Source organism: Stenella coeruleoalba, assembly GCF_951394435.1.
Source record: "Stenella coeruleoalba genome assembly, chromosome: 1".
NCBI lineage: Eukaryota > Metazoa > Chordata > Mammalia > Artiodactyla > Delphinidae > Stenella > Stenella coeruleoalba.
In genome coordinates this window covers 82,291,990-82,307,533 of record NC_137169.1, presented here as the reverse complement: position 1 = coordinate 82,307,533, position 15,544 = coordinate 82,291,990, and the positions used below count along the sequence as shown (strand labels likewise).

Sequence of the window (15,544 nt, the reverse complement as noted above, 5' to 3'; positions counted from 1 at the left end):
CCACTCTTGCTCCCATAAGGATCCCACCTCACAGTACTAGGGCTCTGATATCCACACTTTCCTCTCCCTGCTCAGGCTCTTACTCTCAACACCAGTCCACCTTCCTGCATGGATGCCCTCCTCACCCCTTCTAGGCTCTTCCACCCCACTCAGGGCCATCAGGTCTCCCCCTCAGCCCCACGTGGACATCTACCCTGCTCTACCCCTACAAATGATTTGCTCAGGAAAGGAAGGAAATAGAAAAGGAATAGGAAGAGTAACTAAAGACTTTTGAAAAGCCAAACCTGAAAATTTTAGGAAGAAAACGTTAGACATTGTCTTCATCACATGGGGATGAGAAAAGTTTTCTTGAACAATAATGTTTGTTGTTAACACTTAACTGAGCACCAACGGTGTGCCAAGCACTGTTTGACACACTTGACATGTTTAATCATGTAATCCTTACAACTACCTAATAAGCAAGAACTGTGATTATCTCCATTTTACAAATGAACAAACAGAGGCCCAGAGAGGTTAACTTCACCTAAATTGAACAGTGGTTGTGGGGCTGGGATTTAAAACCCACAGAGTCCTGCTCCACTGCCCATACTTTTTTTTTTAATTTTAATTGATCGTTATTGGAGTATAATTGCTTCACAATACTGTGTTAGTTTCTGTTGTACAACAAAGTGAATCAGCCATATGCATACATATACCCCATATCCCCTCCCTCTTGAGCCTCCCTCCCACCCTCTCTATCGCACCCCTCTAGGTCATCAAAAAGCACTGAGCACCAAGCTGATCTCCCTGTGCTATGCTGCTGCTTCTCACTAGCTATTTTACATTCAGTAGTGTATATATGTCGATGCTGCTCTCACTTTACCCCAGCTTCCCACCTTCCTCACCACGTCCTCAAGTCTATTCTCTATATCTATGTCCACTGCCCATATTCTTAATCACTATTCCATACAGCCTCTCAGAAGACACACAACAACTGAGGAACAAAGATGGCGGAGTAGAAGGATGTGCTCTCACTCCCTCTCGTGAGAACACCAGAATCACAACTAGCTGCTAGACAGTCATCGACAGGAAGACACTGGAACTCACCAAAAAAGATACCCCACATCCAAAGACAAAGGAGAAGCCACAATGAGACGGTAGGAGGGGTGCAATCACAGTAAAATCAAATCCTGTAACTGCTGGGTGTGTGACTCACAGACTGGAGAACACTTATACCACAGAAGTCCACCCACTGGAGTGAAGGTTCTCAGCCCCACGTCAGGCTTCCCAACCTGGGGGTGCAGCAACGGGAGGAGGAATTCCTAGAGAATCAGACTTTGAAGGCTACTGAAGTTTGATTGCAGGACTTCCACAGGACTGGGGAAAACAGAGACTCCACTCTTGGAGGGCACACACAAAGTAGTGTGTGCATTGGGACCCAGGGGAAGGAGTAGTGACCCCAGGGGAGACTGAACCAGACCTACTTGCTAGTGTTGGAAGGTCTTCTGCAGAGGCAGGGGGTGGCTGTGGCTCACCGTGGGGACAAGGGCACTGGCAGCAGAAGTTCTGGGAAGTACTCCTTGGTGTGAGCCCTCCCAGAGTCTGCCATTAGTCCCACCGAAGAGCCCAGGTAGGCTCCAGTTTTGGGTTGCCTCAGGCCAAACAACCAACAGGGAGGGAACCCAGCCACCCATCAGCAGTCAAGAGGATTAAAGTTTTACTGAGCTCTGCCCACCAGAGCAACAGCCAGCTCTACCCACCACCAGTCCCTCCCATCAGGAAACTTGCACAAGCCTCTTAGATAGCCTTATCCACCAGAGGGCAGACAGCAGAAGCAAGAAGAAGTACAATCCTGCAGCCTGTGGAACAAAAACCACGTTCACAGAAAGATAGACAAGATGAAAAGACAGAGGGCTATGTACCAGATGAAGGAACAAGATAAAACCCCAGAAAAACAACTAAATGAAGTGGATATAGGCAATCTTCCAGAAAAAGCATTCAGAATAATGATAGTGAAAATGATTCAGAACCTTGGAAAAAGAATGGAGGCAAAGATCAAGAAGATACAAGAAATATTTAACAAAGACCTAGAAGAATTAGCAAACAAACAGAGATGAACAAAAAAATAACTGAAATGAAAACTACACTAGAAGGAATCAATAGCAGAATAACTGAGGCAGAAGAACAGATAAGTGACCTGGAAGACAGAATGGTGGAATTCACTGCTGCGGAACAGAATAAAGAAAAAAGAATGAAAAGAAATGAAGACAGCCTAAGAGACCTCTGGGACAACATTAAACGCAACAACATTCACATTATAGGGGTCCCAGAAGGAGAAGAGAGAGAGAAAACACCTGAGAAAATATTTGAAGAGATTATAGTCGAAAACTTCCCTAACATGGGAAAGGAAATAGCCATCCAAGTCCAGGAAGCGCAGCAAGTCCCATACAGGATAAACCCAAGGAGAAACATGCTGAGACACATAGTAATCAAATTGGCAAAAATTAAAGACAAAGAAAAATTATTGAAAGCAGCAAGGGAAAAATGAAAAATAAGATACAAGGGAACTCCCATAAGGTTAACAGCTGATTTCTCAGCAGAAACTCTGCAAGCCAGAAGGGAGTGGCATGGTATACTTAAAGTGATGAAAGGGAAGAACCTACAACCAAGATTACTCTACCCGGCAAGGATCTCATTCAGATTCGATGGAGAAATCAAAAGCTTTACAGACAAGCAAAAGCTAAGAGAATTCAGCACCACCAAACCAGCTTTACAACAAATGCTAAAGGAACTTCTCTAAGTGGAAACACAAGAGAAGAAAAGGACCTACAAAAGCAAACCCAAAACAATTAAGAAAATGGTCATAGGAACATACATATCGATAATTACCTTAAACATAAATGGATTAAATGCTCCAACCAAAAGATACAGACTGGCTGAATGGATACAAAAACAAGACCCATTTATATGCTGTCTACAAGAGACCCACTTCAGACCTAGGGACACATACAGACTGAAAGTGAGGGGATGGAAAAAGATATTCCATGCAAATGGAAATCAAAAGAAAGCTGGAGTAGCAAAACTCATATCAGATAAAATAGACTTTAAAATAAAGAATGTTACAAGAGACAAGGAAGGACACTACATAATATCAAGGGATCAATCCAAGAAGAAGATATAACAATTATAAATATATATGCACCCAACATCAGAGCACCTCAATACATAAGGCAATTGCTAGCAGCTATAAAAGGGGAAATCGACAGTGACACAATAGTAGTGAGGGACTTTAACAACTCGCTTACACCAATGGACAGATCATCCAAAATGAAAATAAATAAGGAAACAGAAGCTTTAAATGACATGATAGACCAGATAGATTTAATTGATATTTATAGGACATTCCACCCCAAAACAGCAGATTACACTTTCTTCTCAAGTGCGCACAGAACATTCTCCAGGATAGATCACATCTTGGGTCACAAATAAAGGCTCAGTAAATTTAAGAAAATTGAAATCATATCAAGCATCTTTTCTGACCACAATGCTATGAGATTAGAAATGAATTACAGGGGAAAAAAATGTAAAAAACACAAACACATGGAGGCTAAACAATACGTTACTAAATAACCAAGAGATCACTGAAGAAATCAAAGAGGAAATCAAAAAATCCCTAGAGACAAATGACAATGAAAACACGACGATCCAAAACCTATGGGATGCAGCAAAAGCAGTTCTAAGAGGGAAGTTTATAGCTATACCTCAAGAAACAAGAAGAATCTCAAATAAACAATCTAACCTTACACCTAAAGGAACAAGAGAAAGAAGAACAAACAAAACCCAAAGTTAGCAGAAGGAAAGAAATCATAAATATCAGAGCAGAAATAAATGAAATAGAAACAAAGAAAACAATAGCAAAGATCAATAAAACTAAATGCTGGTTCTTTGAGAAGATAAACAAAATTGATAAACCATTAGCCAGACTCATCAAGAAAAAGAGGGACAGGACTCAATAAAATTAGAAAGGAGAAGTTACAACAGACACCGCAGAAATACAAAGCATCCTAAGAGACTACTGCAAGCAACTCTATGCCAATAAAATGGACAACCTGGAAGAAATGGACAAATTCTTAGAAAAGCATAACCTTCCAAGACTGAACCAGGAAGAAATGAAAATATGAACAGACCAATCACAAGTAATGAAATTGAAACTGTGATGAAAAATCTTCCAACAAAGAAAAGTCCAGGACCAGATGGCTTCACAGGTGAATTCTGTCAAACATTTAGAGAAGAGCTAACACCGATCCTTCTCAAACTCTTCCAAAAAATTGAGGAAGAAGGAACACTCCCAAACTCATTCTATGCGGCCACCATCACCCATCACAACCAGACAAAGATACTACAAAAAAAGAAAATTACAGACCAATATCACTGATGAATATAGATGCAAAAATCCTCAACAAAATACTAGCAAACAGAATCCAACAACACATTTAGAAGGATCATACACCATGATCAGGTGGGATTTATCCCAGGGATGCAAGGATTCTTCAATATATGCAAATCAATCAGTATGATACACCATATTAACAAATTGAAGAACAAAAACCATGTGATCATCTCAACAGAGGCAGAAAAAGCTTTTGACAAAATTCAACACCCATTTATGATAAAAACTCTCCAGAAAGTGGGCAGAGAGGGAACCTACCTCAACATAATAAAGGCCATGTACAACAAACCCACAGCAAACATCATTCTCAATGGTGAAAAACTGAAAGCATTTCCTCTAAGATCAGGAAGAAGACAAGGATGTCCACTCTCACCACTATTATTCAACATAGTTTTGGAAGTCCTAGCCACGGCAATCAGAGAAGAAAAAGAAATAAAAGGAATCCAAATAGGAAAAGAAGAAGTAAAACTGTCACTGTTTGCAGATGACATGATACTATACATAGAGAATCCTAAAGATGCCACCAGAAAACTACTAGAGCTAAGCAATGAATTTGGTAAAGTTGCAGGAACCTAGAAAAATGGTACAGGTGAACCGGTTTGCAGGGCAGAAGTTGAGACACAGATGTAGAGAACAAACGTATGGACACCAAGGGGGGGAAAGCGGCGGGGGGTGGGGGTGGTGATGTGATGAGTTGGGCGATTGGGATTGACATGTATACACTGATGTGTATAAAACTGATGACTAATAAGAACCTGCTGTATAAAAATATAAATTAAATTTAAAAAAGAAGAAGACACACAACAAGACAAACACATACGTGCACGTGCGCACACACACACATACCACAGGGGAAAGAATAATTAACTTGAATACATTAAAATGAAAAACTTCCATAAAACAAAACACACTCTAAAAAATAAAGACGGACCCTAAAGAGAAATTATTTTTCAATACACAGAAGGAACAGAAGGTTAGTATCCAGATATAAAGAACTCCTATGATGCAGTAAGATAAGACAAACACCCAAAAGAAAAGTGAGCAAAGAATATGATAGGCACATCACAGAAGAGGAACTCAGACAGTCACTAAACATATGAAAAGATGCTTAACCTCACTAATAGTCAAGGAAATGAAAATCCAAATAAAAAGTCATTTCACAGCAGCAAAAACACAGCAACACATGGGTGTTTCTGCCCCAGGAAGCCCATTAGTGACGCAACACCCAAGGTTTTTATTTTGTCACATAAGCACTTTCCAACTAGCAGGTTCCAAAATTCCAGACTCCCAGAGGGAAAGCAGGTGCTCTGCATAAACAACAGTGTTGCACAGTTGAGGCACAGGTAACCACCCTTATCTGTTAAAGAACAGTGAGAACACTCCAGAAATCTGAGTTCGCAGGCACCAGCCAAGGGCCAACCTAGCAGGCAGGCCCTTCTAGAATGCAGCAGCTTCAGGTCTGCTATGGCAGCCCTTTTCTTCAGAGTGTACATGGATATGATCATTTTGAACAGCAGTTTGGAAGCATCTAATGAAGTTGAAGACACGCATGTCCACTGGCCCAACAGTCTCCTCCTAGGCCTATTCTGTATTAGTGCATGTGGAGACACGCTCAGGTGTACTCTTTGTAGCCTTGTTTCTAAGAGCAGAATATCAAAAATCAATCTGGATATTAATCAACCAAAGAATTGATAAATGAATTATGTCCAATTCATGCTATTGATGTCCTGAAGCAGTGGAAAGGAACTAATTAAAAGTATGTATTTCAAAATTGATAAATCTCAAAACTTAATGGTTAGAAAAAATATCTAATGGCAGCAGGATAGAAAAAGCAAGGCCTTCCTGGCTACTCAGTCTAAAATTTCAACTGCCCATCCCCATCCTGACATCATACCCCCTTCTCTGCTTTTTCTTATATCCTTAGCAGTTATCACTATCAAACATTCTATATGTTTTTACTTTCTCTTCTTGCTTATTGTCTCTCTGCTCCTCTAGAATACAAACTCCATGAGGGCAGGAATTTTTGTTTAGTCTCTTACTTTTTCTGGTTGTTACTAACCAAACCATTTTTTATTTTTAATTCTTGACATTACAGAACTAAACTGAATTTAACATTCTGCTCTTACATTTCTTATCAACAAACATAAATAAAATCCATGATCCAAAAAACCAAAAAAAAAAAAACTAAAAACAGAGAAAAGCTGATAAAATAAGCTAAATATGAATCCCAGCATTAACAACTGAACAGAGAATGTGATTTTTAAATTCCTGGGGAAGATAAAGTTGTGTAGAAACTGAACACTTAGAAATAATTTAAAACCTGGAAATCACTGGCCAGAAATTACACAGCTGGATTGTGAGAATACAGCATAAAGGGGTTATGAGTGAACCTACACCATTCTAGCTGCACCTCATGCCTTCTCAGAGGATAGCCTGGCATTGATTAGATTCCAGGCCAGACTAATACTGGCAACAGAACCAGTGACAGTAATCTACCTTCCAGGAGAGCCTTCCACTGGGTTGGCAGTTCTGATCTAGGCCCTGGACATCTGGCAGATGTCATTAATGTTGGTGCCTTGGTGCCTGACTATGCAGCCAATTAAGCTATTTGGAATGGTGAGTTCATGGGTAGTTTGACTAAATGCATCCAAACTTGCCCAATAGCCTTGATCTCTGGAAGGCTGGAGTCAATTCTGGTAAATCCAGTCTCACCGTGCATCACGGCAAAGGGAGAATGTTGTCTTGCCACCGGGTTCAGCTTAGCCAGATGGAGTGGAGAAATGGTGTGTTGTCCTTGGATTGAGTAGGCATTTAGAGGTGGTCCCTTCAGGTCATAGATGGTGTGGGGTAGCCTGCAGCATCTCTGCACCAAACTTGGCCACCCTCACAGATGACTAGAGGGCTATCTGGCATGGGCTGGTACAAAATGGTCTTGACTCTCCATTCTGGGGACTGGGAGAGCATCTCCAGCATGCCTAGGCAGATCTGCTTGGTACACTCGGTGACAGACTGCAGCACACCAGCAATGGTGACGGCCTGCTCGGTGGACTTGGCCAGCATTTCCCCCACCCCCAGTGCTGAAAACAGTGTCTGGCCATAGTAGCTACTCAGTAAGTATTTGTTGAATTAATGAATGAATAGGGTATGCTGCTATTTTTATAAAATTTAAAACATGTGAAAGTACTAAAAATTATTTATAGATACATATATAAGCAGTGAAAAATGCTATGCTTGAGGAATATGAACACCAAGTTTAGGACATGATCGCTTCTAGGTGGGAGGGAGGGGAATGAGATTCAGGAAGAGACACAAAGGAGCCTCAACTATATGTGTAATTTTCAAATTTCTTAAAAATATCTGAAGCAAGCATGGTAACATATTAAGAGTTGACAAAACTAAGGGGTGGATACATAGATAGTTGTAAGATTACTCTCTCTATTTGTTGTAGGCTGGAAACAATTCATTTAAAAACTATCGTATCCAGAGCTAATATATGACACCAGCACCCGCTACCCCCTGACAACACCACCACCATCAGAGGCCACCCCAGGAATATTCACAGCAGCGTGTGGAGGACTCTTCTGAATGATAACTGCTCCACTTCTCTCACCCCTCTGCTGAATTGGAAGATGCCAGATATTGAACCTTACTCACCTTTGCATCCCATCTCTCCTGTGACCTTTCGTGATTGTCTTACTATAAAATGGATTTTCAGTTAATATTGAATAGGGCAGAATGAAAATGCTAATTTGGGAAATGGCAGGCAGAACTGGCTACATAATTTTGCGGGCCCAGTGAAAAATGAAAGCTTATTAAAAAATTATTTAGAATTTCAAATGGCAATAGCCGGGCATTAAACCAAGCACAAGCGCACAGGCCTCCCACCCATGAATCCAGCCCCGAGGGCAGGCTTTGAACACAGAACTCGTAAAGTATCTTAATGATTTAAAAGAATAGGCTATGGGGAGGCTGCTAGCTATGCACTACATCCATTCACTTCTTCTTCCACAATAACAGAGCGGTGACTTGGTGCCAAGTTGCCCAGGTAGAGACAGCATTACTCAAGCCTTGTGGCACATGTGGCCTGGTCACTATGCTCTCTTTAGCAGAATGGAGTGGAAGTGACAGGTGTGACATCGGACCAGGAGGGCCCCTCCATGCTCTTTCCCCAACTCTGCTGACTGGAACTTGCTTTTGTGGTAACCATGGAAACAAGCTTAAGGATTCAGGATGGCAGAGCCACAAGATGGAAAGACTCTGGGCCCTGAGTGTGTGTGTGGAGCAGAGCTGTCTAGCAGTGCAGCCCACTGCCCCCTACCATTAGGTGCCTCAAATTAGTCTGTATCTTGGTTACATTACAGCAGCCTAGCTTGGTTGACTTAGGTGGTGTGATACAAATACCATTTTGATTCACCCAACAGCTAAAAATAGGCTGTTCTAGACAAATCCAATGCTGTAGCGGTCCCCTAGGCCCTGCGCACTGGCAGCAACAGGCCTTGGCCCAGCCCCAAGGGAAGAGCCTGGCTTAGAGTGGAAGTAATACATACGTTCCCTCCAAAAAACTCAAGCAGCTGCTTAGAATGTTAAAGTTCCTTAACAGAGAAAGCCTGTAAATCCCTGCATAGAAGAATAGATGTCCTCAAAATTCCCCAAAACCCTTCCTGCAAACCTGGGACGGGCTGCCAAGAGCTCTGTGGCAGCTCCTCGCTGACCATTCAGAGCCTTTCTCTAGAGACACAGTAGGCGATTGCCGGCCCTGCAAACCAGCCAGGCTGTGTCAGATGGACCAGGGGAAGAGACTGTTTATCAAGCAGGATTGAAACGCCATAGTCATCTAGTTCCCAGCAAGGCTATGAACAGCTCCCAAGGCATGTTAGACCCCAAATCCAACCAGCTACTCACTGGATAACATCCAGGGGTCAAGGATCAGATATTACATAACATAGCGGGTAGCCCAGAGCGCGCGCACGCGCGCACACACACACACACACACACACACACACCTTTCTTTGGCAACAGGGCTTGGCTTTCACAATCACATTCTACTTGAATTTGCTCAGGAGTTTGTCTTTTTTTTTAATAGCTACAATTAGTGAATGCCCATGCCTGCTATTCCTATTTTGATGAAAAATGAGACAGCTATCTGACGGTGCTCAAGCAGAGGGAAGCTAGGGTATCTGACCCTGGACTTGCAAAAAGAAATTTGGCATTTGCCAGTGGATACAGCTGTGCCGTTGAGAAGATATTTTCAATAATTAGTGTTTTCAACAATATTTAGCATGTCCCCAAGAAACTCCTGGACCCTTCATTAGAGTCTTCATTCAAAATTTAAGGAACTCACCCAAGGCCAGAGGGAAACTCAATGTCAGAGATAGATCAGGCTCAAGTCTTGATGACCCCAGTCCTGTCTTCAGCCCACGCTCATACCTCCCTCCCTTTTAATTAAAAAAAGTACCAGAGCAACAGACCAGTATCAAGCAAAGGCCCAAAATTGCATGTATATACTTGTCAGACCCTCTTCTCAAAAGCACAGTACATCTACAATGACCAACAAAGGGCACTGCAGAGCTTAAAACACTAGGAGAAACAAACTCTGGGATTGGAACAGCAAGGTTGGATGGAGAAGGGGTTGAAATGATGATGAAACAGAGTACAGGGGACGGGGGGGTGAGGGTGGCCACCTGGAGGCAGGCACACGCCCAAGGTCATGCACACAGCCAAACTGGGAGGACCAAGGCCCAGGACAGAGGCTGGAGAACACAGAAACAATTTGCCTCTCTGATACTCCCCAGAAGCATGGTTCCATGGGAAATCTGGTGAACAAACATTGTTTCATTCAACCTTTTGATGAGGTGAAAAGAATGGCAGGTACTGGCCAAACTGGAAATAAAAAGACAAAAGGATTTAAGAAAGCTAAAGAAGGATGAGTGGTGAGACATTTGGAATAAACACTCCAGTGCTGACACTCCCCGGGGCTCTGGGAAGAGACTCAGTTAATCCAGGGAGGCCAAACAGGAGCTTCCTGTCAAGCCAAGGTTGAAAAAAAAAGTGTGCAGAGGTGAAACAGGCAGCAGTGTTTAGGGACCTGCATCTTGTATCAGAGACACCTGCTGTAAAGCGGCCCACAGCTTTCAGAGTGTTACTGAAGTTTCAAACATGCAGACTCAGAGGCTCACCATTGCATGAGATGACTTCACTGGGGGGACAGGGCAGTTGATGAAAATGTCACCATTTACGGTTGGCCAGAGCAGGAAGAGGGATGGTGGCCTTCTCCAAAACCACAAAAGCCGTGGTCAGTGCCAGAGGCAGAGACAGAACAAGGAGGCTTGCTTCCTTTCTCTGCTCTTGGCCACATGAAGATACAGTGAGAAGTCAGGAGTCTGTGACCCAGAAAAGCATCCTCACCAGAACTCTCCTGTGCTGACACCCTGACCTCAGAGTTCCAGACTCCAGAACTGTGAGAAATAAATTTCTGCTGTTTATTTTTAAAGGGAGAAAGAGGCGGGAGGCTGGTAAGAATTTTATCAGGGGTTCCTGGCCATCCTGTCCAGATGCCCATCCTCCCCTAGATGTCATGTTCCCATGAACATGTGCCCAGGGCCCACAGCTACCTTCAGCTGACTGCCCAAAACAAGGCCTTTGTTATAAAACCCCATCATGGAGGCCTGGCGTGCTACCCCAAGGGCTCCTGGAGAGAAGTGCTGGCCTGCCTTTTCCAAACTCTTCACCATTCTTGGCCCACTTTTTACCCAGCTCCTGACTCCCGATGATAGTGGTGTTTGTGCCTCTGCAAACTGCTACCTTCAGGATTTGGTAAGGTTACTTAATGCTGGAAGCAACCACCCTCAGGACACCTGCCAGTGCTGACCCAGACCTCTGACTCCTTTCTCCTTGGAGGTCCTGACCCCCTATCTTAGCTTCAGCCCTGGGTTCCTCAACTCCCAGCGGTGGCCCACCCGTCCAACACCCCCGCCATCTAACTCCAGCCCCCTGAGTGTGATTTTGTACAGTTAGGACAGGGCCACACCATGATTGTACCTCCATTTGAAATTTGTTGCACATATAATGCCTAACAATCTCCAGTAAAGTGTATATAATTTGTCTCATAGCCTAAGTTTATTACTTCTTTATTATTCCCATCGTTGTCTTTGAGAGATTAGAATTTAAAAACAATCACCACCGACAATATTTGAGTTTTGTTAAGAAGATGTACTCAACCCAAATAGACCCAAGGCTTTGGTACCTCTAACTTGAAAACTTGATTTATTCCCAACTGTTTCTGAGCCTCTACTAAGGGCCAGGGAACATAACACACGCTTGGAAACCAGGACAAGACATGGCCCCATCTCATGGAGCTCATAGTCCAATGGGAAGAAAGACAAGTACCAAACAGTTATGAGTCAGTGTGGGCACCACTAAGAGGTACCTAGAGGAGGCATGTCTAATCCAGAGAAGACAATGGCTGAGCTAATTGTTAAGAATTAAGGAGTAACAAGGGGAAGGGAAGTGGGGCTGGGAAGGAGGGTGTTCTAAGTAGTAGGAACATCATGGGGGTGAGAGGGGGACCCTAATTCTATGAGGTGCACCACTGGGGGTGCAGGGTAGGTAAGTGCTTCCAGGAGGGGTGAGAAGATAGAGACAGGCATAGCAACATCCTGGTGGGCCTTGTCCTCCAGGCTAAGCAGTTTGGACTTTATCCTGTAATATACTTTGGTTCTCTGACTTTAGTGGGGAGCTTGTTTTAACTGTGCTTCCTGAAAGCTGCACACAGAAATTCAGATTCAACCAATGAGGGAGTAGACTCAGGAATCTGCATTTTAATAACTACTCCATCGGTTGGGTGAGTTCGATGCAGAGTATGGTTGGGCAACACTTTTTCAAATACAGCTGCAGGAGACACAGAGCCATAGAGGGGTGGCATGATCAGATCTGTTTCAGAAAAATCACTCTGGCAGAAAGTACCCATACATGCTCACTCAGCAAAGCCCCCTAATCCTTTGATAATCCTCCAGTAACCTTCTGTTGCCCAGAGCCTACAAAGCTCGGAGTTGGCTCTGAAAGAGACAGTCTCCTGAGAAGAGAGGCCACTGGGAGAGTTATGCCTGCGTGCTCCTGGACTGTTGTTTGGACCTTTGTAGCCCCAAACCCGGGGCAGCAAGGGGTGCTGATTTTGAAATCATGGAAGCCTTGGGGCCCCAAGTCCACTGATGGACTTCTGGGTGCTGGAGGACACAGGCTCTGCTGGGGGCTGAAGCCTGGATCAGATCCATGTCTAGTCTAGTCAGGCCTCCAGGAGCTCCTGACGGGACAGAACTTGTGCTCCTTTGGTTAACAAAGACCCAGGGGGATTTGGGTGCAGGCCATGTCAGCTGTTTACCCCTGGGATACCTCTTATGGCATCTCAGAGAACCGAACCCATCCTGATTAGCGTGGCCTAGTTTCTTGCAGCCAATGGTGATAAATACACTGATAAATATTTTGTGATGGCTACAACAATGACATTCCAACCAAGAGCCTGCACACTCATTTTCTGGAACTGCCAAATCAACTGAGCTGCAGTTCTGCAGAAATTGCCTTCTTATAACCTGGTGATTCTGAGCATGATAAGAATCCAGGCTGGGACTTCCCTGGCGGTCCAGTGGTTAAGACTCCACGCTTCCAATTCAGGGGGTGTGGGTTCGATCTCTGGTCAGGGAACTAAGATTCCCCATGCCGCACGGTGTGACCAAAAAATTTAAAAAAAAAAGAAATGCAGGCTGACTGATGCTGACTGACAGCACAGAAGTCTGGGTGATGTTCTCCCTGGTTCACCACCCATGCCCAACCCAAGATCCAAGCCCGATGCGCCTTCAGAGCCCAGCACCTGTTCAATCTTCCCATGCCTCCTCCACAGCAAAAGTCTCATCTCTCCCAAAGTTGGACAATGCTGTGGTCCATAACATTTTGTTTCATAGTCTACCATCTCAGAGGGCAAGAACCCTGTCTTGGGCTTCTTTTTTCTGGCTCCCTGCACCAAGCAGCTACTCAGATGAGCAGGTCTGAAATGACCAAGAGGCCTCCGTGGGGGTGGGCTAGCCCTCACTCTCAGCCCCCGCCAAAGTGCTAACAGCTCAGATCTGCTGTTGCCCAGGCACCAGACCCTAGACTGGGACCTTTGTCTCCTGAACTCTCCCCAGATAATTTTTTTGGCTTATGCTTAGCAGGATTGCCCCTTTGCCAGCTGAATCCTGACTGGAATTTGGTGGGATGGAGCCTCACGGACTACCTGGCAAGACACCATTGAGGATCTAGAGAAGAAACTGGAAAAATCGTCTTATTCAGGTGCTTTAAACAGCCATTAGGAGATGATTCCATTTAAATCAGCTACAGGGGGCCTACCTCAAACATTTGGGTTTTTCTTTTTTTTTAATTTTTTAAAATTTTAATTTATTTTTGGCTACATTGGGTCTTCATTGCTGAGTGCAGGCTTTCTCTAGTTGTGGCGAGCGGGGGCTACTTTTCGTTGCGGTGCGCGGGCTTCTCATTGCGGTGGCTTCTCTTGTTGCGGAGCATGGGCTCTAGGCGCGTGGGCTTCAGTAATTGCAGTGGGCAGGCTCAATAGTTGTGGCGCACGGGCTTAGTTGCTCTACAGCATGTGGGATCTTCCTGGACCAGGGCACGAACCCGTGTCCCCTGCACTAGCAGGAGGATTCTTAACCACTGCGCCACCAGGGAAGCCCCATTTTGGCTTTTCTATGTTAACTTGTTGGTCAGTTTCTAGGCCATAAACATTTAAACATAATTTGTGTGTGTGTGTGTGTGTGTGTGTGTAATCTAATGACATTTGTGAGTATGTAGTTGATACCTTAAAAAATCTAAGAAACATCAACCTGATATTATTAATTGAAAGGTAAGTTTTGACATAGGTGTCAAAAACATTTATAATTACTGAGTTTCTAGAGAGTTGATCTTTTGTAATTAACTTTGAATACCATGATTAAAACTTGAAGAGATAGCCAACAAGGATACTATTTACTCTAAAGAACTAAAGTCATTACAATTAATTAACATGAGGAATTGAGAGGTTGGCATTAGTGAGACCAAGCCAAGTACCCATATGTCTTGGTACAGAGGCCAAGAGGTCAGGACAATCCAATGATGATTGTCTGTCTACTGCCTGTGATGTCTGGGCACAGGGGTCTGGAACTGGCCCAGCTGGTTGGCCCTGTCACTATGCATTCTGACCTGGGATAAAGATAACTAAAATCTCAAGAGAACTTTAAGATCTAGGAATTGGTTTATTTTAATTAAAACAGACTTTTAAGTAGGCTTCAAAATGATATGTTTGTGTCATTTTATAGCTATTTTGTTAAAAGTAAGGACATATATGTCAGGCACTTCCACATACATGACATTCCTTTTATGTCATTGAATTCTAGATATTATTATCCCAACTTCAAGAGGCTTAACCTGAGGCTCAGAGATTCAAAATAATATAACTGGTAAGTAGTGGAGTTGGGATTCACCCAGATCTGTCTGCCACAGTCCCCATATTGTTTCCACCACACTTTCTTTCCACCACACCATACTTACGATGCCTTGGTTTGCTGCCTTGCCCAGAAGACACAGCTGTTTCTCTGTCTTATAGTCAAGCATTTCCCTCTGATGTAAACAAAGATTACAACAGGGCTTCCCTGGTGGTTCAGTGGTTAAGAATCCACCTGCCAATGCGGGGGACACAGGTTCAATCCCTGGTCCGGGAAGATCCCACATGCCGCTGAGCAACTAAGCCCGTGCGCCACAACTACTGAGCCTGCGTGCCACAAGTACTGAAGCCCGCATGCCTAGAGCCCATGCCCTGCAACAAGAGAAGCCACTGCAATGAGAAGCCTGCGCACCGCAGTGAAGAGTAGCCCCCGCTCACTGCAACTAGAGAAAGCCCGCACGCAGCAACGAAGACCCAACGCGGCCAAAAATAAATAAATAAAATAAATTATTAAAAAAAAAAGATTACAACAAAAACTCTACCTATTGGTCTTGTGTGGCCTACTGGCCTAGGATGACCCCCAGCATATTTATACAGTGCCATTAAGGCAGGTATCAAAGTCAGGGACCCCACTGCCACGCTTCCACCCT

General features: G+C 43.8%; 1 protein-coding gene across 1 annotated transcript in view; it reads left to right on the top strand.

The window, feature by feature from the left end:
• The window catches only part of ABCA4 (ATP binding cassette subfamily A member 4), a 184,966-nt gene extending 170,058 nt beyond the window's left edge, over positions 1-14,908 (top strand). The window contains exons 51-52 of the transcript XR_013827457.1: positions 13,630-13,750; positions 14,848-14,908. The gene's annotated coding sequence lies outside the window, so the exon portion shown is untranslated. The remainder of the gene's footprint in view (positions 1-13,629; positions 13,751-14,847) is intronic.
• Positions 14,909-15,544: the final 636 nt, after the last annotated feature.